We start from the raw sequence: 27,435 nt of genomic DNA, 5'->3' as shown, positions 1-27,435 counted from the left end.
ATTTTTAGGCCAGGAAAAAATGGGATCACAAAATCAAAATATTGAAAGAAAATAACTGTCAACCAAGAATTCTATACCCAGTGACGCTGTCCTTCAGAAACAAGAGAGAGATAAAGACATTTCCTAACAAACAAAAGCTAAGGGAATTCATTACCACCAGACCTGCCTTACAAGAAATGCTAAAGGGAGGTCTCTGAGTGGAAGTAAAAGAATGCTAATTAACATCATAAAAACAAAAAAGGGAGTACAAATCTCACTGGTAACGATAAATATACAGTCACAGTTAGATTCTGCAATATGATAATAGTGGTGCATCACTCACTTAAAACTCTAAAAGTTTTTTTTTTAATAAATTTATTTATTTATTTATTTATTTTTGGCTGTGTTGTGTCTTTGTTGCTGCACGTGGGCTTCCTCTAGTTGTGGCGAGCAGGGGCTACTCTTCATTGCGGTGTGCAGGCTTCTCATTGAGATGGCTTCTCTTGTTGCAGAGCACAAGCTCGAGGCACGCGCTCTTCAGCAGTTGTGGCACACAGGCTCAATAGTTGTGGCTCGTGGGCTCTAGAGCGCAGGCTCAGTAGTTGTGGCGCACGGGCTTAGTTGCTACGCAGCATGTGGGATCTTCCTGGACCAGGGATTGAACCCAGGCCCCCTGCATTGGCAGGCGGATTCTTAACCACTGCACCACCAGGGAAGTCCCTAAAAGTTTTTTTTTTTTTTCAGCAGTAAAAATAACCACAAGCACAATAATCTGTTATTAGTTATACAATATATAAAATGTGGACAGGAAGAGAAGTAAAAGTGTAAAGTTTATGAATTCTACTGAAGTTAAGTTGTTATAAGTTTAAAATAGGGTGTTATAAGTTTAAGATATTTTACGTAAGCCTCATGGTAGCCACAAGGGAAAATTCTGTAGTAATTACACAAAGGAACACAATAAAGAAGTTAAAGCATACTGATACCAAAAGACATCAAATGATAAAAAGGCATGATAAGAAACAAGGAACAACAAATCTACAAAACAACCAGAAAACAATGAACAAAATGTCAATAGTAAGTCCTTACCTATTAATAATAACTTTAAACATAAATAAATAAAGTTCTCCAGTTAAAAGGCACAGAATGGCTGAATGGATAAAAAACAAGATCTAACAATATACTGCCTTCAAAAGATTCACTTCAGCCTTAACAATATACATAGACTAAGGGTGAAAAAATATTTCAAGCAAATGGTAACCCTAAAACAAGCAGAGACAGTTATACAGCTGTCCCTCAGTATACACAGGGAATTGGTTCCAGGAACCCCCAAGGATACCAAAATCCATGGACACTCAAGTCCCTTATATAAAATGGCATAGTATTTGCATATTACCTACACACATCCTCGTATATATTTTAAATCATCTCTAGATTACTTAAAACACCTAATACAATGTAAATGCTATGTTAAATAGTTGTAAACACAATGTACGCAGTTGCTGCCACACAGCAAATTTCTTCCTGATTTCAAGCTATACTATACAGCTATAGTCATCAAAACAGTTTGATATTGGCATAAAAACAGACAAATAGACCAATGGAGCAGAACTGAGAGCCCAAACTCAAGCATATATGGAAAACTAATATTTGACAAGGGAGCCAAAGATACTCAATGGAAAAAAGACAGTCTCTTCAATAAATGGTGCCAGGACAATTGGATATTCACATGTAAAAGAATGAAACTGGACCCATATCTCACACCATCCACAAAAATTAACTCAAAATGGATTGAAGACTTAAATGTAAAACCTGAAACCATGAAACTGCTAGAAGAAAACACAGGAACAAAGCTCCTTGACATGAGTTGTGTTCATGATTTTTTTAGATATGAAACCTAAAGCATAAGCAACAAAATAAAAAATAAACAAGTGGGAATATATCAAACAACAAACTTTCTGCACAGCAAAAGAAACCATCAGTAAAGTGAAAAGATAAACCTATCAAATGGGAAAAATATTTGCAAACCATGTATCTGATAAGGTTTAATATACAAAATATATAAAGAACTCATGTAATTCAATAGCAAAAAATCAAATAACCCAATTAAAAAATGGGCAAAGGGGCTTCCCTGGTGGCGCAGTGGTTAAGAATCCACCTGCCAGTGCAGGGGACACAGGTTCGAGCCCTGGTCCGGGAAGATCCCACATGCCGCGGAGCAACTAAGCCTGTGCACCACAGCTGCTGAGCCTGCGCTCTAGAGCTAGTCCTCTGTGCCTAGAGCCCATGCTCCGCAAAAAGGGAAGCCACCGCAATGAGGCCTGCGCACCGCAACAAAGAGTAGCCCCGGCTCACCGCAACTAGAGAAAGCCCGCGTGCAGCAACGAAGACCCAACGCAGCCAAAAATTAACTAATTAATTAATTTAAAAAAAAATTTCAATTGACATCTCCCCATCTCTCTTTAAAAAAAAAAAAAAAAAAAAAAAAAAGGCAAAGGACCTGAACAGACATTTCTCCAAAGAAGATATACAAAAGGTCAACAGGTACATGAAAAGATGCTCAACATTACTATCATTAGGGAAATGCAAATTAAAACCATGAGACATCACCTCATGCCTGTTAGATTGGCCATTACCGAAGAGATGAGCGACAACAAATGCTGACATGGATGTAGGAAAAAAGGGTATCCTTCTGTACTATTGGTAGGATTATAAATTGGTATAGCCATTATAGAAAACAGTATGGAAGAGCCTCAAGAAAAAAAACCAACAATGAGCTACCATATGATGCAGCAATTCCACTTCTGGGAATACATCCAGAGGAAACAAAAACACTAACTTGAAAAGCTATCTGCACCCCCATTTTCACAGCAGCATTATTTACAATACCCAAGAAATGGTAACAACCTAAGCGTCCATCCATGTATATACAGTATATATATACAATGAAATATTATTCAGCCACAAAAAAGAAGGAATCCTACCATTTGCGACACCATGGATGGACCTTGAAGGCATTATGCTAATGAAATAAGTCAGAGAGAGAAAGACAAATGTTCTATGATTTCACTTATATGTGGGATCTTCAAAAATAAAATAATACTCATAGAAAAAGAGATCAGACTTCTGATTATCGGAGATGGAGGGTGGAGGGGGAGGAGTTGGAGGAAGGCAGTCAAAAGGTACAAACTTCCAGTTATAAATTAGTACTAGAGATGAAACATGATAACTACAGCTAACACTGCTGCATGATATATAGTAAAATTAAGAGAGTAAACCTTAAAAGTTCTCATCACAAGGAGATTTTTTTTCCTTTTTTCCTTTTTTTTCTTTTTATTGTGTCTATATGAGAAGATGAGGGTTAGCTGAACCTATTGTGGTAACCATTTCAAAGTATATGTAAATCAAACCATCATGCTGTATGCTTTAAAGTTATCAGTGATGTCAATTATTTCTCAGTAAAACTGGAGGAAAAAAAGATATAGACTGGCATTTTAAAAAGTGTTTTTCATCCTCAAAACAAAGAAGCATTCCCATTAAAGCATTCCCAATATAACTGACCTGCACCATTGAGAAAGAACTACCATATATCTCAGGTTCAACTTTGTTATCATCACCACTGCTAATTACTTCTTAAGTATGTGCTGTATGCAGTACCCTGCAGTAGGCATCAGTAGTCAACTAAATAACTCAGGTAGTAACTAAGTTATTTACATCACCAGGACTCTACCAGTGTTACTAATGTTGGAGAATCTAAAGACCAGCATTTCGGGGACTTCCCTGGTGGTCCAGTGGCTAAGACTCCACGCTCCCAATGCAGGGCGCCTGGGTTCAATCCCTGGTCAGGGAACTAGATCCCACATGCCACAAATAAGAGTTCACATCCTGCAACAAAGATCCCGCATGCTGCGACTAAAAAGATCCCTCATGCTGCAACTAAAAGATCCCTCATGCCACAACTAAAAGATCCCTCATGCCGCAACTGAAGGTCTCCTATGCCGCAACTGAAACTATGTGCCGCAACTAAGAACCGGTGCAGCCAAATAAATAAATAAATATTTTAAAATAATAATAATAAAAAAATAAAAAGCAGCATTTAACAGGGGTGTTAATCCATTCGCCTGCCCTATATCCCACCTTCTCAGAAAGTCTCTCCCAATCCTGCTGAATAGAATTAAGTAGAATTAAGTAGGCAGCCAGCCAAGTGGACCTTGTGCCTGGGACACAGAGGACTCCAACAAAGGTGGGCACCTGACCTACAGCAAGCCACTTAGATACTTTCCCCCAGGAAAGAGGAATTGGAATGTAGTAATTCCTGTTAGTCTCTATCAACCTCTTGACTGGGGCAGAGGAAGCTGCAGAGGCAGTCAGGGTGGATGCGGCAATGCAGACCAGAGCAGCCAGTATGCGGGGGAAACAGAGGAGAGGCTATGCAGCTCCCAAGACAGGCACTGTGCTTTAGGATAGACATACTGAGAGACAGTGTGGAGCAGACATGTTTATCCATTTACCTGTCCTGCTCCTGTTAGCTCTTGAGGGTCAACCACTTCCTGGTCCAGTGCCTCAGGAAGCTCTCGGTCCTGCCTGCCCTCAAATCAGTAAGCTGTCCTGTGGTCTTACAGGAAGTGCCACATCTTTTGTTGTTTTTGTTGTTGTTTGTTTTGCTTCTTGAAAACAAATGAATCCTAAGACACAGTTACAAGGATCAGAACTATAATCCCTCTTTCCCCACTCTGCATGGCTGATTGTCCCCCTCCCCCTTGTCATTCCTTCAGAGCTCAGCTAAAATGTCATTAACTCAAAGAAGCCCTCCCAGACCACTCCACAGGAGGAGGTTTGCTCGGCTTTGCCTCCTGTTGTTTCCTGTATAGGACTTAACATAACTTTTAATAATGCATGCATTGTTTAATAGTTATGCTCTGTCTCCCTCCCTAGACTGTAAAATCATCAGCAGGGCTCATGTTTCTTGCACCTCATACAGCACGTTCCTGGCACACCACAGGAAGTCAGTGGCATTGAATGCATAGGTTAGTCTCGTATATGAGTACATATTCATTCATTTGATATACAAATAATCACCAAGGCTTAAAATTTGCAAGACTTGTTCCTTTCTCAACAAGGCACTAAAGAAGGACATTAGGTACACATGCAAAGACACAGCTGAGGGCCTATTGAACAGCCATTCCCTCTGCTGCCTTACAGGTAAAACCCCAATTTTATTGGAGTGTCTTACCTCCACAAACCCAAGAGCCTAGGGAAGGTGAGATTATCCCAGCTCAGGGGTAAACCCTGATTAGTTTAAACCAGAGAATGGGTTATAGTTGCTCAGATATCCACCCCTTTAGCCCCTAGGGCAGCCAGGTCAGCCAGATCCCCCACCCACACCCTCAACACACACACATACATACACACACACACACACACACAACCACCTCCAGCTGTGAGCAGCCTCTTCTGTTTACTTAATGTTCTGACCAGATGTTATCATTTTCTGTGTGTACCATGACAAGAACAAACTTAAATTGGAAAGCACCAATTTAAGCCAATCAAGGTAATCCCATCCCGTGTGCCACTGTCTGACTTAGGAAGGAGTATGTAGCTGTAATCAGCCAAATGCAACCCAAGGAGAAGCCTGCTGGAGAGGTTACAGGAAAGGCCCCTTGCATTTAAAAAGGGACACGCAAGAATAGACAGTCTCTTATACCACTGGATGCTACTTATGTGCAGGTGACTCCCCAAAATGAAGCAGGCATCTTAGGACCAAGAGGGCAGCCAGTCGGAGGACCAAGTCAGTACACTGAAGGTGGCAGAGAAAAAGGAGCAAGAAATGAAGACTCTAATGACATTGCTGAGTCACTGAATTAACAAAACCTGGAACTACCTCTCTCAGGATGTTTAGTTCCTTGAGATAGCTCATTTTCTTTATTCTGATGGGTTTTATTTTGTGTTCAAATGTAATTTAGAAGAGAAATTCACAAAATAATTGCCAATGCTTAGCAATCTGTCGACAGCCTAGTGCTCAAAATCCTCTCCCTGCTGCAGAGTGACAACCACCAAAGGCACCCTGGTGGGTCCCCAGTTGCTTGGCACCAGGAAAAAGTGGATTGAGGTTGGATTCCACACATTCAGAGCCAGGGTTCCGTAATGCCTTTCCATCAATCATGACATCCAAGGGGCTCAGCAGGTAGACATGGAGAGGGTAGGAAGCTTCTTTTTTTAATTCCCTTATTATCTACTCCCATTTTGAGTAGACTTTTGACTATCTGCAGCAAAAACTATCTTCACTGATAAATCTATCTTCACATAATTAGCAGCAAATTAATGTGACCTCCTTTGAGCAAAAGACTCAGAAAAAATGGTATAGAGATTCATAATTCTGCCCATATTCCTCCAAACCTTCAGATGATGGGTCTTAAGTGAATTTTTCCCAGAAAGGAAGACAACTGAGATGCCAGGAAAAGTATTAACCATGTGATCATTTGACACACTCTCTCCATCATGAGAGTCATAAAGCACCCCACGAATGCTGATGCGTCTCCTTGTCTCAGCAGTGAATTTGGGGCAGCATAATTTAAAGATATCAATTGGTATGTTTTGTTATTCCTCCTGTGTATATTTTTCCCTTTCTTATCTCAAGAACGTCAAAATTCCCTTTATCTTAGGGGCATGTCCAAAAGCAGAAAGCACTAGAAGAAATCTCTAACCCTCAAAATCCAACCCCCACTAAAGATTTTTCTTTCAAAAGCCTGAACTCATGGTGCTAGACACCAGCATTTCTGGATAGGGATACAGACAAATTTCGATTGCTCTGTTCCATTTAAACTGTTCTGTTTCCTTAGATCTTGTTTACCTAAAATTGTGCTTTCCCACTATTGGGGAGAGGCTAGAGGTTTTCCAGTACCTTAAAGTAGTGGAGGTTGGCACCCTATTCCCTAGCAGCAACTCTAGGGAAGTGATAGGACTTTTGATGGGAACTGTGAGAGGATGCTGGGAAAATAAATATTGGGGCCCTGAAGCCACAGTGAAAGATCCTGTGTCTATGTCCTTTGCATAGACACAGCAGGGTCACCTAATACTGCATGGACAAGGAGCTTCCCAGGGTGACCAGCGTGGACTAAGAATCAGAAGGCCTCTTCCTGAATGTTCTGTGCTAGGCAAGACCTGCAGCACTTTTGCATCAATGACACTAAGTGAGCAGAAACCCTAAACTTCACTGAGATAGCACTTCCAAAATTCAGAGGTAAAAAAAATGTAAACAAGTATGCATGCATGTGTGATTAAAATTCATTCATGCAACATTCAAAACAATTTTTCAAAATTAAACCTTTAATTCAGAATGCAAACTAGGTTTGTATTTTTAATTGGCTTGACATGTCATGAGCTCCCGAAGGACACCACACTATCAGTCCAAGTTCCCACTAGTTATTCAATATATTACAAGTCCTGCTACCTTAAAAAAGGAAAATTAACTGTAAGATAGACAGTTCCATAGCTGGTGAATACTACTGAACATTTTCAAAACATTCAAATAAAAGGCAATAAGAGAATGCCTTTATTTTTTCTCTAAATAACGCCACACCCATTCATGAGACATGACTATATTTCCCTCAGTGTGCTGGGAATTAATGAAAATTGAATATAAAGAAAAGAAGTGCCCTATATACAAGGCACTTTATAAAGTTGAGATTCCCAAATAACACAAAAGCATTTTCAAGTCACACATGGGATATGAAGTGAAAATGTTCTTGGAGGAAATCTTCTCTAATAATACTTATCTACTTCAGAGGGTGCTGGCAAGCTCTATTAACACTTTTAGATCTTCAAATAAAAGTCCTATGGAAATGCAAAGTATTATTATTTTAGTTCTGAAATAATTTCACACCTAGGGATGAGAAAACCCCAGGCCAAATTTTACTGCTTCTCGCCTGCCTGATAAACAAGAAATGCCACAAGCATTGGGGGAAGAGGGAGGATGGAAATCAAACAGAACAAAGACATCAAAATTTCTCCTTTACGTGAGCTCTGTATTTCCGCTAGATGTCACTTTTGGGCATTCTCAGAAAAAAAGTGAGTCCCTTTAAGGTCAGGGTTAAGTACAGGGACAATCTCCTCATTGCCTTTATACCAGATAAAGTAACAACCAGCTGAGCTGAAAAAAATTACCTTGTCCACTTCTGTGGGGCACAGTTCCTCCCAAAGCACTTGCCAAACTTAAAAATGACTGGATAAATCATTACCTGAATCACCCACCAGTGCGAGCTCACCTAAGAGGTCAAAAAGCAACTGCTTTAATGGATACCACAATTTCTGCTCAGCTACTGAGAGCACTGTACAAGACTGTCATTTGTTGCTGCTGATGGAAGTGGTGGTGGTGATGATGGTGGACGTGATGATGTAGATGATCATGATGGTGATGATGGTGACTGAAGTTCTCAAAACCTACTGATCAATGGAATCACTTATGGAGCTTTTAAAAATACAGATTTTTGGTCCCCTCCAAGAACTACTGATTCTGAATCTCTGAAGAAAGAACTCAAGTTTGGTTTTTACTGGTTTTTGTTTTGTTTTTTTAATGTAGCCTTTAGGATAACAACTTAAGTGATAGTGTTTGTAAATAATCTCATGATCAGGAATGCAGGCTTTGTAGGCAGACTAGCTGAAGTCTAACCCCAAACCTAACACTTACTAGCTGTGTGACGCTAGGCAAAATCCTTAGCCTTAAGCCTCAATTTCGACATCTATAAAATGGAAATTCTATTACTACCTACCTCATAAGGTAGAGCCTAAGCAATTTTTTTTAAAGCACACATTAATTCCAAGGAAGACAAAAGGTTATATGTTAAAGAAAATATTTCCAACCGTAATAACATAATAATGTAAATATTATATATTGATTTAAACAAAAAATTGTAATATAATTATTTTAGGAGCCTGTGGGGACCAAAAGTGGTAGGAGTGGGAGTGTCAAAGAGCTACTGCTAAACTTGATGTACCTGGAAAAAAAGTATAAGCACGTTACTTAGAAACATAGAGATAAACACCAGAAGTATCAGAGTTGAAAGTTGCAATTTGGGGGAGGGGGTCAGAAGAGAGGGAGGAAGGTCGAAGAAGGGGTTGGTGTGCAGTTTTTCAGTATTTCCTTTTTAGTGCTGTTTTATTCAAACAATGTAGGTATGTTGCATTGATAAAAATAAAAATGAACTTCAAAAGATAATTCACAGTGTGCATAAGCATAAATATTGGACGTCTTTATAAACTAGGATTAACATAAAGTTTTTCAGTTTACCAAAACTTGCTTTTTTAAAAACTGATTTATATACTCCCCCCAACTGTACCACCAAAATGTCCAGTTCATAGTAAGTAAACACTTACTATGCCCCTGGTACACTGTTAAGTCTTAGAAAGACATTTGTTGAATTGAATTGAGAATGGCAGAAATATAAAGATAGAAGTTGAAGCACAGTGTGTGCACAGAGCTTGGGAACATGGCCCCTTGGAACTGAAGTGTCCTGTGCAGCTACTTCGCACTGGGAACTCTGGTCTGAAGTGCCGGCTGCAAGGCCTCAGCACTTGGCACCCTAAGAACAAGTGAAACTAGATGAAGCACAAAGGAAAAGGAAAAAAAAAAGGTGGAGACCTTCAAGATGGCAGAGGAGTAAGATGTGGAGATTACCTTCCTCCCCACAAATACATCAGAAATATATCTACATGTGGAACAACTCCTACAGAACACCTACTGAACACTGGCAGAAGACCTCAGACTTCCCAAAAGATATATATATTTTTTTCCTTTATCTCTTACTGTGAGTATGTGTATGCTTCTTTGTATGATTTTGTCTGTATAGCTTTGCTTTTACCATTTCTCCTACGGTTCTGTCTGTCCAGTTTTTTTTTAGTATACTTTTTAGAGCTTTCTATCATCATGATGCTCTGGCCAGGTGTTAGGTCTGTGCCTCTGAGGTGAGAGAGTCGAGTTCGTGGACCTGCCCACCAGAAAGACAAGATCCAACCTCATCCATCAGAACACAGGCACTAGTCCCCTCTACCAGGAAGCCTACACAACCCACTGAACCAACCTTAGCCACTGGGGACAGACACCAAAAACAACAGGAACTACGAACCTGCAGCCTGTGAAAAGGAGACCCCAAACACAGTAAGTTAAGCAAAATGAGAAGACAGAGAAACACACAGCAGATGAAGGAGCAAGGTAAAAACCCAACAGACCAAACAAATGAAGACGAAATAGGCAGTCTACCTGAAAAACAATTCAGAGTAATGATAGTAAACATGATCCAAAATCTCGGAAATAGAATAGAGAAAATACAATACACAGTTAACGAGGACCTATAAGACGTAAAGAGCAAACAAAAAATGATGAACACCACAATAAACCAAATTAAAAATTCTCTAGAAGGAATCAATAGCAGAAAAACTGAGGCAGAAGAACGGATAAGTGACCTGGAAGATAAAATAATGGAAATAACTCCCACAGAGTGGAATAAAGAAAAAAGAATGAAAAGAATTGAGGACAGACTCAGAGACCTCTGGGAAAACATTAAACACACCAACATTTTAAATATAGGGGTCCCAGAAGAAAAAGAGAAAAAGAAAGGGACTGAGAAAATATCTGAAGAGATTATAGTTGAAAACTTCCCTAATATGGGAAACGAAATAGTCAATCAAGTCCAGGAAGCACAGAGAGTCCCATACTGGATAAATCCAAGGAGGCACACGTCAAGACACATATTAATCCCAGTATCAAAAATTAAATACAATGAAAAAAATTAAAAGCAGCAAGGGAAAAACAACACATAACATACAAGGGAATCCCCAAAAGATTAACAGCTGATCTTTCAGCAGAAACTCTGCAAGCCAGAAGGAAGTGGCAGGACATATTTGAAGTGATGAAAGGGAAAAACCTCCAACAAAGATTACTCTATCCAGCAAGGATCTCATTCAGATTTGATGGAGAAATTAAAACCTTTACAGACAGGCAAAAGCTAAGAGAATTGAGCACCACCAAACCAGCTTTAAAACAAATGCTAAAGAAACTTCTCTAGGCACGAAACACAAGAGAAGGAAAAGACCTACAATAACAAACTCAAAACAATTAAGAAAATGGGAATAGGAACATACATATCGATAATTACCTTAAATGTAAATGGATTAAAGGCTCCAACCAAAAGACACAGACTGGCTGAATGGATATAAAAACAAGACCCATATATGTGCTGTCTACAAGAGACCCACTTCAGACCTAGGGACACAAACAGACTGAAAGTGAGGGGATGGAAAAAGATATTCCATGCAAATGGAAATCAAAAGAAAGCTGGAATAGCAATTCTCATATCAGGCAAAATAAACTTTAAAACAAAGAGTATTACAAGAGACAAAGAAGGACACTATATAATGATCAAGGGATCAATCCAAGAAGAAAATATAACAATTGTAAATATTTATGCACCCAACATAGGAGCACCTCAATACATAAGGCAAATACTAACAGCCATAAAAGGGGAAATCGATAGTAACACAATCATAGTAGGACACTTTAACACCCCCACTTTCACCAAAGAACAGATCATCCAAAACGAAAATTAATAAGGAAACAGAAGCTTTAAATGATACATTAAACAAGGTGGACTTAAATGATATTTATAGGACATTCCATCCAAAAACAACAGAATACACATTCTTCTCTAGTGATCATGGAAAATTCTCCAGGATAGATCATATCTTGGGTCACAAGTCAAGCCTTGGTAAATTTAAGAAAATTGAAATCGTATCAAGTATCTTTTCTGACCACAAGGCTATGAGACTAGATATCAATTACAGGAAAAAATCTGTAAAAAATACAAACACATGTAGGCCAAACAATACACTACTTAATAACCAAGAGATCACTGAAGAAATCAAAGAGGAAATCAAAAAATACCTAGAAACACATTACAATGAAAACAAGACAACGCAAAACCTATGGGATGCAGCAAAACCAGTTCTAAGAGGGAAGTTTATAGCAATACAATCCTACCTTAAGAAACAAGAAACATCTCAAATAAACAACCTAACCTTACACCTAAAGCAATCGGAGAAAGAAGAACAAAAAAACCCCAAAGTTAGCAGAAGGAAAGAAATCATACAGATCAGATCAGAAATAAATGAAAAACAAATGAAGGAAACGATAACAAAGATCAATAAAATTAAAAGCTGGTTCTTTGAGAAGATAAACAAAATTGATAAACCATTAGCTAGACTCATCAAGAAAAAAGGGAGAAGACTCAAATCAATAGAATTAGAAATGAAAAAGGGGAAGTAACAACTGACACTGCAGAAATACAAACAATCATGAGAGACTACTACAAGCGACTATATGCCAATAAAATGGACAACCTGGAAGAAATGGACAAATTCTTAGAAATGCACAACCTTCCGAGACTGAAACAGAAAGAAATAGAAAATATGAACAGACCCATCACAAGCACTGAAATTCAAACTGTGATTAAAAGTCTTCCAACAAACAAAAGCCCAGGACCAGATGGCTTCACAGGCAAATTCTATCAAACATTTAAAGAAGAGCTAACACCTATCCTTCTCAGAGTCTTGCAAAATATAGCAGAGGGAGGAACACTCCCAAACTCCTTCTACGAGGCCACCATCACCCTGATACCAAAACCAGACAAAGATGTCACAAAAAAAGAAAACCACAGACCAATATCACTGATGAACACAGATGCAAAAATCCTCAACAAAATACTAGCAAACAGAATCCAACAGCACATTAAAAGGATCATACACCATGATCAAGTGGGCTTTATCCCAGGAACGCAAGCATTCTTCAAAATAAGCAAATCAATCAATGTGACACACCATATTAACAAGCTGAAGGATAAAAACCATATGATCACCTCAATAGATGCAGAAAGGGCTTTTGACAAAATTCAACACCCATTTATGATAAAAACCCTACAGAAAGTAGGCATAGAGAGAACTTACCTCAACATAATAAAGGCCATATATGACAAACCCACAGCCAACGTCGTTCTCAACGGCAAAAAACTGAAACCATTTCCTCTAAGATCAGGAACAAGACAAGGTTGTCCACTCTCACCACTATTATTCAACATAGTTTTGGAAGCTTTAGCCATGGCAGTCAGAAAAAAAAAAGAAATAAAAGGTATCCAAATCGGAAAAGAAGAAGTAAAGCTGTCACTGTTTGCAGATGACATGATAGTAAACACAGAGAATCCTAAAGATGCTACCAGAAAACTTCTAGAGCTAATCAATGAATTTGGTATAGTAGCAGGATACAAAATCAATGCACAGAAATCTCTTGCATTCCTATACACTAATGATGAAAAATCTGAAAAAGAAATTAAGGAAACACTCCCATTTACCATTGCAACAAAAAGAATTAAATACCTAGGAATAAACCTACCTAAGGAGACAGAAGACCTCTATGCAGAAAACTATAACACACTGATGAAAGAAATTAAAGACGATACCAACAGATGGAGAGATATAGCATGTTCTCGGATTGGAAGAATCAACATTGTGAAAATGACTATAGTATGCAAAGCAATCTACAGATTCAATGCAATCCCTATCAAACTACCACTGGCATTTTTCACAGAACTAGAACAAAAAATTTCACAGTTTGTATGGAAACACAAACGACCCCGAAGAGCCAAAGCAATCTTGAAAAAGAAAAACGGAGCAGGAGGAATCAGGTTCCCGGACTTCAGACTATACTACAAAGCTACAGTAATCGAGACAGTATGGTACTGGCACAAAAACAGAAATATAGATCAATGGAACAGGATAGAAAGCCCAGAGATAAAACCACACACATATGGTCACCTTATCTTTGATAAAGGAGGCAAGAATATACAGTGGAGAAAAGACAGCCTCTTCAATAAGTGGTGCTGGGAAAACTGGACAGCTACATGTAGAAGAATGAAATTAGAACACTCCCTAACACCATACACAAAAATAAACTCAAAATGGATGAAATACCTAAATGTAAGACCGGGCACTATAAAACTTTTAGAGGAAAACATAAGAAGAACACTCTTTGACATAAATCACAGCAAGATCCTTTTTGACCCACCTGCTAGAGAAATGGAAATAAAACCAAAAATAAACAAATGGGACCTAATGAAACTTCAAAGCTTTTGCACAGCAAAGGAAACCATAAACAAGACGAAAAGACAACCCTCAGAATGGGAGAAAATATTTGCAAATGAAGCAACTGACAAAGGATTAATCTCCAAAATATACAAGTAGCTCATGCAGCTCAATATCAAAAAAAACAAACAACCCAATCCAAATATGGGCAGAAGATCTAAATAGACATTTCTCCAAAGAAGACATACAGATTGCTAACAAACACATGGAAGGTGGCTCAACATCACTAATCATTAGAGAAATGCAAATCAAAACTACAATGAGGTATCACCTCACACCAGTCAGAATGGCCAGCATCAAAAAATCTAGAAACAATAAATGCTGGAGAGGGTGTGGAGAAAAGGGAACCCTCTTGCACTGTTGGTGGGGATGTAAATTGATACAGCCACTATGGAGAACAGTATGGAGGTTCCTTAAAAAACTAAAAATAGAAGTACCATATGACCCAGCAATCCCACTACTGGGCATATACCCTGAGAAAACCATAATTCAAAAACAGTCATGTACCACAATGTTCACTGCAGCTCTATTCACAGTAGCCAGGACATGGAAGCAACCTAAGTGTCCATCGACAGATGAATGGATAAAGAAGATGTGGCACCTATATACAATGGAATATTACTCAGCCATAAAAAGAAACGAAATTGAGTTATTTGTAGTGAGGTGGATGGACCTAGAGTCTGTCATACACAGTGAAGTTAAGTCAGAAAGAGAAAAACAAATACTGTATGCTAACACATATATATGGAATCTGAAAAAAAAAAGGTTCTGAACAACCCAGGGGCAGGACAGGAATAAAGACACAGACGTAGAGAATGGACTTGAGGACATGGGGAGGGGGAAAGGTAAGCTGGGACGAAGGGAGAGAGTGGCATGGACATATACACACTACCAAATGTAAAATAGATAGCTAGTGGGAAGCAGCCGCACAGCACAGGGAGATGAGCTCAGTGCTGGGTGACCACCTAGAGGGGTGGGATAGGGAGGGCGGGAGGGAGATGCCAAGAGGGAGGAGATATGGGGATCTATGTATACGTAGAGCTGATTTACTTCGTTATACAGCAGCAACTAACACACCATTGTAAAGCAATCATACTCCAATAAAGATGTTTTAAAAATTTGCATAAAAAAAGACAGCACCATCACCTGGGGTAATTGAGGGGAATTTAATGAAGGGTGTGGGCAAGGTTAAGGGAAACCAAGAGACAACAGTACCCTGGAGTTAGCAGAAATAAACTGCTAACTTAAAGGGGCAACAGGAAGGAGCAGTTACCAAATAGTAGAAAAAAGCTGCAGCTGCAGAAGAGAGGCCCCCAACAACAACCCTGGTGGCCTTCCTTAGAGGAATACAGCCACTGTCAACCCGCAGTGCTGCAAGGAAGGTAGGGGATAATATTCCAACCTTGCATTCTCCGATTTTCACCCAGTGCCTTCTTCCTTTGGCTACTCCAGTGGAAAGCCAGAGAGCAAGGGAGCCCAGGGAATGCTGACAATAAGTCAGCCTCCTGGGACACACAGCATTTCAGAGGAATGAGAGCTGGAGGCACAAACAGAGAATTCCAGCACAAGCACTATGCAGAGTTTTGTTTCTATTTTTGTTTTTTTAATTTACCTCCCTTTCCTATTCAGCGTCATAAAATAATCCTTCGATTTTTCAATCTGTTTAATAAATATAAATAGCATGATATTAACAATAATAATAATACATTGATATTACACAGCACTTTAATTTCCTAAGCACTTTCACATACATTATCTTTACGTCATCCTCAAAACAGCCCTACGCAGTAGATAAGGCAAGGGTTACCCTATTTTACAGGTGAGGAAAACTGAGACCTTAAGAAAAGTTGGGTTTCTTGCCCAGAGTCATAAAGCTAGCAAGCAACAGAGCCCAAACTAGAAGGCATGTTTCCTAATGCTTCAGCTAAGGTTCTTTCCACCATACAATGTTGTCGTACTATTTATTCACAGTAGGAGTGAAAAATTGATGTCCCTGTGAAAAAACCAGCTTTGTTCTAGGCACTGCACAGAACAGAGAAGCAGTCAACAAACAAGACACAAGGGGAAATAGGGCAAATTTGCCCATTCCATTCTCGGGAAACCACAAGCAGTGCCACAGACCTAAGTAACTGAGTTTTCAATCACATTTTACACACCATTGAAAAGAAGGTGTTCAGTAGGGCAAGAAAAGTGTTCAAAAGAGCAATAAAAATTCAGGCAAAAGTATAAAAATATTTAAATAGTTTTGTTTTGGGATGCTGGGATAAGTAGAAGGAAATCACAGTCCCTTCACAATACCCATGCCACAAAGAGACCAGGGCTCCAGAAATTGGAAGGATGACCTCTTTGCTTCTCTTCTCAATTCCAACTCCACCCCCACATATACACATATCCTTTGAGAGCTTCGAGAAGCAGCCAGAAGTGACTTCTTTTTACCAAACACAAGAGTAGTGGAGAGTCCAACAAAATAGCTCACTTTTGAAATAATAATTGAGAACTCGTCACCTTATGTCATCTGCTGCAAAACGTTCAGCTACTTATAATATGATGGAAGAAAGTAGTGAATGGTATTTTTACTGTAAACCTCCAAACACACCCCACTTATTCCAAATTTAGCTCCCTAACGTGTAAACTACTCTATTAGGGTTCTGTGATTGCAAGCAACAGAAACCAATTGACTAATTTAAGAAGGATTACGGGAAGGAAATTGGAGGCTCGGCAAATCCATGGAAGACTGGAAAATAAGGGCTGAACACCATCAGTGACCAAGACAGATGTGGAAGCTGGGAAATGGGAACTGCTACAGTGGTCTCATGGCAGGTACTGTCAGGGCAGAATGCTGACTGGGAGAAAGGAGAATCCTTTAGCTCAAGATTCAAATTCCAAAGAAGAAGCACCCATTAACCAAGCTTGTGGTCATGCACCTATCCTTAGGCTGACTGTAGGGCTCTGAGTAGGGTCCCCGGGTACAGTTCCACTACTGTAATTACTTCAAAAGAAAATAAAGTGCAGTTAAAAAGGGAAAACATACATGACAGGAAAAAAAGGTGAGGGGGAAGAAGTTCCTCTAAACTTAATAAGGTTTTCTTCAAAAATTCCTCAATCTAACTAGTAGCAATAGATCACTCACTTAACACTATATTAATTAGTAGTTGCCCACACACAGCCAAAGATAGTGTTTACCCTGACACCAACAAAACTTCAACCTGACAACTTTTTACTTACAAAGGCCTCACTTCTCATATTACCTGAAAGTTATCTTTTCATTTGATTCTTAAAGCCAAAGCAGAATTTGCCCTTCTTTAGTAACAACATGCTCATTTTTGAAACATTATCCTTACACTTCCAAAAAGAACAGACTCCTCAAAATATCTAATGAATAAATCCATAGGGATGCTAACGCTGATGATGATGATGATGATGATGATGATGACAGTAATATTAACAAGGGCAGCAACAGCTAATATCTACTGAGTAGTTATCATGGACCAGGACCTGTTCTAAGCCCTCAACACATAATAATTCATTTAAGCTCCACAACCTTAGGAGCAAAATAGTTTTATTTCCATTTCACAAAGTAGGAAACTGAAACACAGAGGGGGTGAATAACTTGTCCATGGTCCAATAGCTCATAAAAGTCAAACCAGAACTAAATCTATGTCTGACTCCAGATTACCAGAATAACAAAGGGTTTTCAATGAGAGTAGAGGAAATAGACTGTACCAGTGTGAAAATACTTTCCAAGAAGAATGAGAGCACCATAACTGTACCTAAAGATCTCAAGGTTCTGAAGACTGCTACATCATCACTAACTCCAACAGTTTATGAGAATTTATTTCTAAAAGCTATCAAGTACTGCTTTATTCCAAGATGTGGCTCAATGGTCCAGAGATGTGTAACTTATATGGCTGAATATAAGAATTATCTACTTCTTAAGATATTTTTTTCTTCACTAGTGGCCAACCATTACAGAAAAATTCCAAGCCAACGAGCTTTCATGCACCAGAGTTTAATCATCCCAAAGCAAATCCCCAAAACAATATTTTTATAGCTCATGTTTTGATTATTCAAAAGGGGTTTTCTCCAATTTCCCTGTAAAATTCCTTTTCACCCTCAAAATAAATATTAAAAATTCAGCTCCAGAAGTAGATTTGTCATAAAGTTAGGAATAACTTAAAATATAAAGTAAATCAAAATGGCTTTTCCAACTTTAACTAAAGTGGTTACGGTCATGATTCCTGTAATAAAAATGACAGAAAAAAAAAACCCTAAAATTGTCAAAAACATAATTGATGATGAAAACAAATGTAAAATTATGGCATATTTCACCCTGGCCACCAAAGACTCTTGATGAAACTGCAGCCCTATAATTCCCCAGAATGAATTCTTTAAATTAAAATACTTCATGCAGAACAGAAATTAAACAATGAATCAAAGAACAATGCTGTACAGAGGTATGCTTATAAATATACCTAGGAAAGAGGAAACAATTACATTTTTCCATGTAAAAAGCAGCTCGATTGTAATGTTTCACAGGAGGCTGAGTAGGTACTTTCCCCATTGCTTCAAACTTGGAAGTTCATTTCCTTAACTCACTTAGCGTCCAAAGTGACTGGGTGGAATGAAATTAGCTACACCAAACTGGCTAACTTTCTCCTTTCTACAAAACTAGCTCTTCCACACAATGGCACAACTGACTTTAATGATAAATTTCATCCAACGCAATTGAAATGCCACTTTGAATTTTATCTTAAATGCTTTATTTGGCCAGCTGGTTTTATTTAACTATTGACCAGAAGTGGTACGAGTGCATTCTTTTTCCATCTAGCATTAATCTTAGTAAATTTAGCTCCATTGGAATGTCTGAACTGCTGAGAAGAAAGCAAAAGTCAGCAAGCATACAATTGCATTTGGCTACCCTCAGCACATCATTTTATTTCCTCCTGTTCTCTGCTAACTATTGCTCAGCACTTTTGCCTATGAGGGAGGACAAGCAGGTGGTTAAGGAAGTTGTCCTGTCAGCTATATCTTTAATCCGAGTGTATAAATCTCTGAATAAAAGAAAAATCAATGTTGTAAAGGCAATGTTTGTCAAGGCCATGTAATAAATACACTTACCTTTACAGACTGTTCTCAATGGATTTCCCTTCTTTGCTGAGCTTCAAAGCTACAAAGAGATAAAAACGAAAGCACTGAGTTATCTGCGAGTAAAACAGCAAACGTTTTCTCTCCACGTCTCTAAGTAGAATTTCCATATGCCATGGTATGTGATGCTAGCCAAATAAACCACTGATAAAACTTTGTGCCTCATACCTCCTGTACAAGAGGTCAATGAAAGACAAAGTCATAAACTGAAAACGGCACACACATCTACCCAGAATCGACTCACACAAACCTGGCCAGATCTATAGTCAAATCTTTTGGGGTGTGAACTCCTCAACAGAACGGAGGAGTGCAGAGATGAAATAGCTTATAAAGTGCAGAGATGAAAATCAAATTAAACATTATGCAGCACACTAGATTTGACCGAGCATTTTATTTTCTTACATCTTTTAGCGCCATCTTTCTTGCACACTCTATTTGCATTTCCCTGGGAGTTTTACTTGGGGGAGCCTATTCCATTCATATGGAGTGCATGGCCCTCCCAATCCAGACCTCACCACTTGCCCCTATGAGTAAATGTGTGCAAGCTTACACATACAATCCTCCTTCCTCTAGGTAGAGTGTAGCCTTCTCTCGGTAGTGAGAAACTCATAAAACAGAGGAAGCCAAACTTGGCATTTCAAATCAAATCTAGGCATGTTAAATTAAGCTCCCTGCAACCAAAACATACAATGTGCTGACCACACACAAGTCAATATGATAGGAGATGTGGTAAACTATAGTTGCCAAGCAACAGTAATAACTTAAGGTTTCAAGGGGCTGATTCTATAGTAGTCCAACATTACTCATATGTTGACTCCATAGTCAAAAATAAATGGAATATGCCTATGTCTCTCATTCATGGCTAGGTCCTAACATCTCTTAAGGTATAGTAGTTGGGAATGGTCAACTACTTCATGGTTTTCCCATGTTTCTTTTTTTTTTTTTTTCCCCTTTAATGTCCTAAGTAACTGCTTTAGCCCCTACTGGGTTATTTCCCTTCACATCCCCCTATCCCACTATAGAACCCATTACCGCTGATGCACGACCACCAAAGAACAAGGCCAGACTTGTGGGCTATGATGTAAATCTTGGAATATTAATGCAGGAGATAAGCCCCCTCCATAGGACACCATCAAAATTTCTCCTTCCCCCTGTGTTATGTGGATTGCAATAGAGTTGGGGGAAATATAATTTGGGGAAGACTAGATAAAATAGTATAATACTACATTTTATAAAGTCTGAGAGATTTATGGTCTGACAACATAGAGATTGAGCTGTATCCGTTTCTATTTCAAACACAAAGAAATGCTAAACAAAACATAGCTCAAAAGAAAGGGAGGGGACCAATATGAAAAAATAATGAATGCAAATTTTCTAGAATGAAAGACATGAATCCTCTTGAAAAAGCATACCAAGACCTCAACACGATAAATAAAAGCAAATCTACAGGTGGATACAACAGAAGGAAACCACAGAACACCAGAGATAGAAAGCCTTAAATTCAACCAGAGAGAAAAAATAGACTCCTTGCAAAACAACTTGTCATAAGCAAAAATAAAAGCAAGACAGCAGTGGAATGACATGTCCTAAGTTCCAAGTGAAAAAAAGTTCAAGGAAAAATCTATAGCCATGCTAAACCAATTATCATTCAAGAATGAGAGAAATAAGGACATTTTTCAGAAAAAAAAAATATTATTTCCTGCTCACAGTAGTTTACTTTTGCTGAAAGGAATACTAAAAGATATACTTGAATAATAAGGAATTGATCCCAGAAGGAAAGAGGAACAAAAAGCAATAGTGAACAAATAAATTAACAAGTATGACAGTAAATCTAGTAAATTCAAAAATAAATAATGGGTATTGGATAATAATTACTAAACCCTGCTTGTCGAAAACCTACAATAGCAATAACGACCAATTTTTAGGGTTTGCAAATAAGATGAAATGAGTGGTTGGCCACAATCATATGGAATAAAGGAGGGGGGAATGAATTGTTTAGGAGGAAAAGATACTAAGTTGTTAAAAATATGCATTACAGCTACTGATGAACTTGTTAAAGATAACTAGCATTTCTTTCTCTATGTACATAACCAAAGACATCCTTTCATGTATGCTCAAAGGGACATGTACAAGAATGTTTCTAGCATCAATGCTAGAATGGCAAGAAATACTGAAAACAGAAACAGGTATTAACAGTACAATGAATAAACACATTTTTATAGATTCTTACAATGGAATATTACACAGCTTTGAGAAATCAATGAATCAGTTACACACATCAACATGTATGCCTTTCAAAAATATGATGTAAAACAAAAGAAGCAAGTCACAAAAGACTATATATATTATTCCGCACATAAGATGTTCAAAAAGGCAAAAATAAATACTATCTCGTTTTGAAATATTACATGTAAGTGACAAAAACTATGAAGAAAAGCAAAGGAATGAATGATTTATACAGAATTCAGGCTATATTTACCTTGAGAGTGAGGAAGGAGACTGTAATGGGGAAACGGTCTAAGAGGATTCTGGAATATGGTAATGCACTATTTCTTGGCTTGGGGACAGGTATCCGGATGTTCAGTTTATTATTTTCTTTAAACTGTAGATATAAACTTTCAAAATTATTTTGTATGCATATTCTATTTCACGATTTAAAAACACATAAGAGTAATCACCAGAAGAACTGAAGTATCCAAACCAGTGAAGGGAACAATCTAGAGAACAGAAAACTCAACCAATTCTCTTTCTGTAGAAGACTGGAATGGGATGGAGAAAAAAACAAAGGAAAACACAGTGAATAGAAAACACAAATGAAAATATGTAAAAGTTCAAATATGTCAGTAATCAGAGTAAGTGGGTTAAATGCATGTTAAAATAAAATTTTTTCAAAATGGATTTTTTTAAACCTTGCTATGTGATGTTTATAAGAAACACATCTAAAACAGAAAGAGATTTTGAAAGGACAAGTACAGAAAACTATATACCAAGCAAATAGGAACCAAAAGAAAGTTGGTGGAAGTAAGTTAATATTAGGCAAAATACAAGTTAGTAATAATAAAATAGGCATTTGCATTTGCTACGTATTGCTACAAAGCCAACTACCTAAGAATTAATGACTTCATAATAATAATTTATTATCTCTTATGGTTTCTATGGAACAAGAATCCTGACAGGGTGCAGTAAGCCGACTTTTTTCTATGCTACAGTGCCTGAGGCCTCAGCTGGGAGCCTTGAAAGTTGGGGCCTGGAATCACCTGAAGGTTCATCCCCTCAAATGCCCGCCAGTTGCTGAGGGTTAGCTGAGGCTATCGGCTGAAACACCTCCTTGTGGCCTCTACATGGGGTGTGCCTCTCGTCACAACATGGTGGCTGGGGTGAAGCTGTTACCTTCAGGGCAGTGTCCGTATACTCCAGCTGATGAGGCCTCCATGGTCTGGGACCCATGAAGACTGCAACCGCTGCCATTAGGTCACAGAGGTGGGGACGGGGGAGAGGTCCGCTGCTACTTCAAGGCCTGGGCCCCGCCAGTGGGCGGCCGAGGCAAGGGCTCTAGAGCTCTGCAGACACAGCCCTAGGCCTGTCCCTGGGCCCCCCAGGTCACCTGCTGGCCCCGAGGCCGGGTTCCGGAGGGGCCTGGGGAGAAGGCCGCGAGCCGCCTCTCACCGCACTCTCTGCCCGGAGGACAACTGCCAGGCTGCTTGGGCAGGACCTCTAACTGCCGCGGCTCTCGCGCTAACGGCTCTCGCGCTAACGGCTCTCGCGCTAACGGCTCTCGCGCTAACGGCTCTGCCCCTTGTACAATGTAAACGTCATCGAGGAACTGAACGAAGAACTGTTCTGTGGACTGAGACAGAATTCAGTTTGGAGTCGGTTAAGAAATAAGTGGAAATCATTAAAATGAAGACAGTGAGTAAGGACAATATTAGACACGTTTGGGTGTGAAGAAGAGGAAAGAGAGTAGCAACTGGAGGACAAAGTGCTGAAAGAGGGTTTCTTTGTACAGTTCGTAAACAGAAAAAACCTGAGCATGTGTCAAGGTGATGAGCAGATCCAGTTGAAACTAAGAGGCTGAAAGCAGAAGAGTAAGAAAGGGTAGCCAGTACTGAAGGTTCGTTCCCAGAAAGGTAAAGGGACAGGTGGTGGGACTGGTCTTAAAACAGAGCTTTGTTGTCTCCTTAATCATAGAATGCCTTGTGACAGGCATGCATGCTATTGTCTTAAATTATTACCTTCTCCTGTGTTTATATTTTATGACCTTAATGAATGTCTAAGCTCTTTAAAACCTATGGCTTTTATTGCTTAAACCAAACTCACCCTGCCCAGGCATTGTGAGCCCCAGACTCTATGCTAGCACTAAATAGTCATTCAGTCAATACTTGTTGAATAAACAAGCACAGCTGACCCTTGAACAGGATGTTTGAACTACACTGGTCCACTTATACATGGATTTATTTTTCAATAACTATGTACTACAGTACTACACTCTTCGTGGTTATTGAATCCACAGAATCTCGGATATGGACATACATATGGAAGGCTGATGATAAGTTATACACAAATATTCAACTGCTCGGCGCCCCTAACCCCCTCCGTGTTCAAGAGTCAGCTGCACAAGTGGATTCCACAGTCTTTGTGTATACCTCTGGCACCCAAACATTTGTCCGTATATGTATGCTAGATATCTGAAGTAGGAGCAGGTCAGGTTCAGAAAACTCTCGCTCTAGTGCCCAAAGTACTTATCTCTGGACAAAAGTCAAGAATAGCCACTCAAACTAGTCCTCTCTTTCCCATGTTTACCTTGACCCCAAAATCCAAAGACCTAAACTTCTACTGGCCATGAAAACATTTTCACCTGCAGCTACAATGCACTATACCTTTTCCCAGTTCCCCTCATGCCTAACTCATCCCCATTTTGTTGTAGAGCAGGTGGACTCTCTAACCTTCATATGACCTTCTGCAAGACACAGATTAGATTTAAATGAATCCAAAGAGGTTTAGGCTTCAGCTGCTCCCAAAAGACATAATCACGGAGGCAGAGCAGTACAGGCCAATAACACACTGATTTATCTTGGTGGTTTTCCAGAGCATAGCTGCCCAGAAAACCTTTATCAACACCAAGCCCCTCACTCCATTATCCAGCCTCCAGGTAAATACTGGTCTGAATTTAAACAAACATCTTTCTCAAATATAAAAACCTCCTTTGACTGTGATTTATCTTCCCCCAATTAAAACCTATCTTTGGGAACCATCCAACTGCACCTTCCTTAAGGCAACATTGCCTGGAACTGAAAGATTTGCATCCACTGCTGCATTCTGCAGCCCTCACCTGACTTGACTGCCACATTAAGTGACTGGTTATTGACCTTTAAGTCTTTAACAATCATGTATATACCTAGGAAAGAAGTCTGTTCACTCAGGAATGAAGACAAGACACAAGAATGAGGACAGTGAATAAATTCAGCCCTCATTTCTGTTCTTATGCTACGCTCAGTGAGCTGTTGCTGCAGACGAATTATTGCAGCATTCTTTCAAATGATAGCCAATTTTCAACTAAGAGAAGATTCTTAAACCTTTTTCTACATATCCGTGAAAACCAGGCAGCTGGAAAACATAGCCTTGGTTAAACTACCTGATGATAAATGAATATTTTAAACACATGAAATTATTTGAGAATCTGCAGACTGATTTAAACCCTCACAACAAACAACAGAAAAGATCCCCCAAGCCTGAGACTTCTCAGATGTATTCCCAGAAATTTTATTTCAGTTTATATGCATGTATTTCTTAAAGAGTAATTTTCAGAATTTGTGAAACTGATGTATTTAGAGTTGAGATCGGAATATTCCTTAGTTTTGTTATTCATATGGATAACTGATCAATATTGTCACAATGTAAGTGAAAGTCTTTCCAATAGACCCTAAGTTCAACAAAGATACAGACCACATCTTTTTTTTTTTTTTTTGGCCAGCACCTCATTTTTATTTCAAACGAAAGCATCGAACGTCTGTAAAAGAACCTCTTATAGGTGTGGTGATTCAGACCACACCTTTCTTGCTCCTTGTTGAATCTACATCCTCTAGGCCAGTGTCAACATACACCCAAGGAAATTTGCTTAAAGGAATATTATGTTTGTGTTATTATTGAAAACATTGAAAATTTTTTACTTGAGATTAGCTTTTTATTTTTGTTCTTTCTTTCTCATTTTCTTAATTTGTACTCTAGGTTTTTTTAAGATGAAAAGATCTCTCTCTACAGAAGTCTACACTTCTGTGGCCTGAGACACACACAAACACACACACACACACACACACACACAATATAACACAACTCATCCTCACCACACCTGTTCAATGCTGTAATATTTGCCAGGCATTGGAAAAATAAATTTGCCACGTAGCATGAGCCCTGGAAAATCATTAGGTGACATCTGAGGAGCAGAATACCAGTCAACCAATAATTAGCATCTTAATATGCAGAGAGTTAGAGACAAATCAAATTCCATGAAATCTCGGGGAGCATGACCCTGGCCAGGTTGGCGCCCTGGCTGTGGGGGAACTCAGTGGCTTTGTCTGACCGTAAGACAGGGCTGGAAGTACCGTGGCTAGTCTAATCCTAGGAGGAGACACTCTGACAACGTGACATTTGCACAGGGATGCCCTAACGTGGCCCTAGTATGTTTTCTTAGAATGAGATGACATTTCAAGTCAAACAGCTCTGCTCCCAATAGCACAAATCCTCCCCAAACTCTAATAACCTGAATTTGAGACAAAGAGGTTCATCTCAGAGAGAAACTGAGGTTGTATGGATGTAACATTAAAATAATCAATTTTTAAGTAAGGTTAAGCTAGATATTCAGTGTTTAGCCTCATTCGTTATCATTCCAGAATTTCATAGACCTCAGATCGCCTTAGTCTAAAAAACAGTTCTTGTTTGAGCAAAACCCTGTTCCTGGAGTATCCATAAGGATACTTTTCAATGAACATGGAATCTAGTTACAAAATTGTGCTACCACGAGGTGTGGCAAGTGAGTGTCAGTGCATTGTGTCCTCACCAAACCCCTGCTGCCTGGAACTGCTGTCCACATGTGCATCCATCCAAGGATGTAGGGCTACTGCTGTTACTGCTGCCTCCAGCCTATCTAAGGTCACCTTTCTTACACAGCTGGTTCATTCTAAAGGAAGAAACAGAGAGGTTGGAGAACACCAATTCCCCATTTGGTTTCTGCAGTTGTCTACGTAACTTGGGGAACTCACCCTTAAGAGGAGTCCAGAATGAAGGGCCCCACCTCCAAACAGACTGCCAGTCCTCAGGGTAAATGCTCTGCCTCTACCATGTGGCCTGCATGTGCCTGGTTTCAATCAGCTTCCACCCTAAGCCAAGGGTGACTGTTCTGCCAGCCCCCACTCCACTCCACTACAGGGTCTGGCAGCAGGCTCCTGGCCCAGTGCTTGAATGGCCCAGTGACGTCACTGCCGAGAGGGAGTCTGGTTGTGCCCTCCTCTGAACTCTCCATCTGGAAGATTCTCTGGCCTCCTTCCCTCTCATTTTTAATCTGATAGACACTGCTGGACAGGGAAACTCAGAGCAAACCAAAGTTCATCTTCCCTTCCCTGCTTCTCAGCTGGCATAATCACAGGGGCAGAACGAGGTTGGCAGGGACCAGGATGCCAGGAATTAAATGTGGGTCCCTGACCATTGGACCACATTACTCCTGCCTTCCAAAGTCTTAATTAGTCCTCCTCCGCCTGGCACACCCACTTGCCTTTGGAACCCAGAGAGGTGGCCGGGTCAGATGCCATGCTCACAGCAAGTACTCAACAAAATATTGGTTGAGAATGGCAGCCACAAACGCCTGCTGGCTCACGGCTTTGCAACAACAGTCAGTTTTGAGGTCTGGGCCCCAGCAGCAAAATTTCTGCTCCTCTTTGTAATGCAGACAGTTCTAGCAGCGATATTCAGAGTGATATTCAGCTACCAGCTCAATTTGGAAGCAAAATGATCTTAACAAACAGTGGCAGACTTGACAGACAGGCTGTTGAGCCTGGGGACCAAAACAAAGGACAAAAAGAAAGAGAAAGGAAGGGTTGATGGTAAGTGGAAGAGAGGAAAATGAACACTGCAAAGAGA

At 39.4% G+C, this 27,435-nt stretch overlaps 1 protein-coding gene across 13 annotated transcripts in view; it reads right to left on the bottom strand.

Annotated features, from left to right (window-relative positions):
• Positions 1 to 27,435, bottom strand: part of FHIT (fragile histidine triad diadenosine triphosphatase) — a 1,493,627-nt gene that overhangs the window by 1,438,917 nt on the left and 27,275 nt on the right. For 12 of the 13 annotated variants that reach the window (XM_057555632.1, XM_057555631.1, XM_057555633.1 and 9 more), the window contains exon 2: positions 19,279 to 19,327. The gene's annotated coding sequence lies outside the window, so the exon portion shown is untranslated. Of the gene's footprint in view, positions 1 to 19,278; positions 19,328 to 21,784; positions 21,908 to 27,435 lie in introns of all 13 variants that reach the window. The other variant, XM_057555627.1, reaches the window with a different exon arrangement.

Source organism: Balaenoptera acutorostrata, chromosome 10 (genome assembly GCF_949987535.1).
Source record: "Balaenoptera acutorostrata chromosome 10, mBalAcu1.1, whole genome shotgun sequence".
Classification (NCBI taxonomy): domain Eukaryota; kingdom Metazoa; phylum Chordata; class Mammalia; order Artiodactyla; family Balaenopteridae; genus Balaenoptera; species Balaenoptera acutorostrata.
Note: the sequence above shows the minus strand (reverse complement) of the source record. Positions and strands in the feature narration are given on the sequence as shown.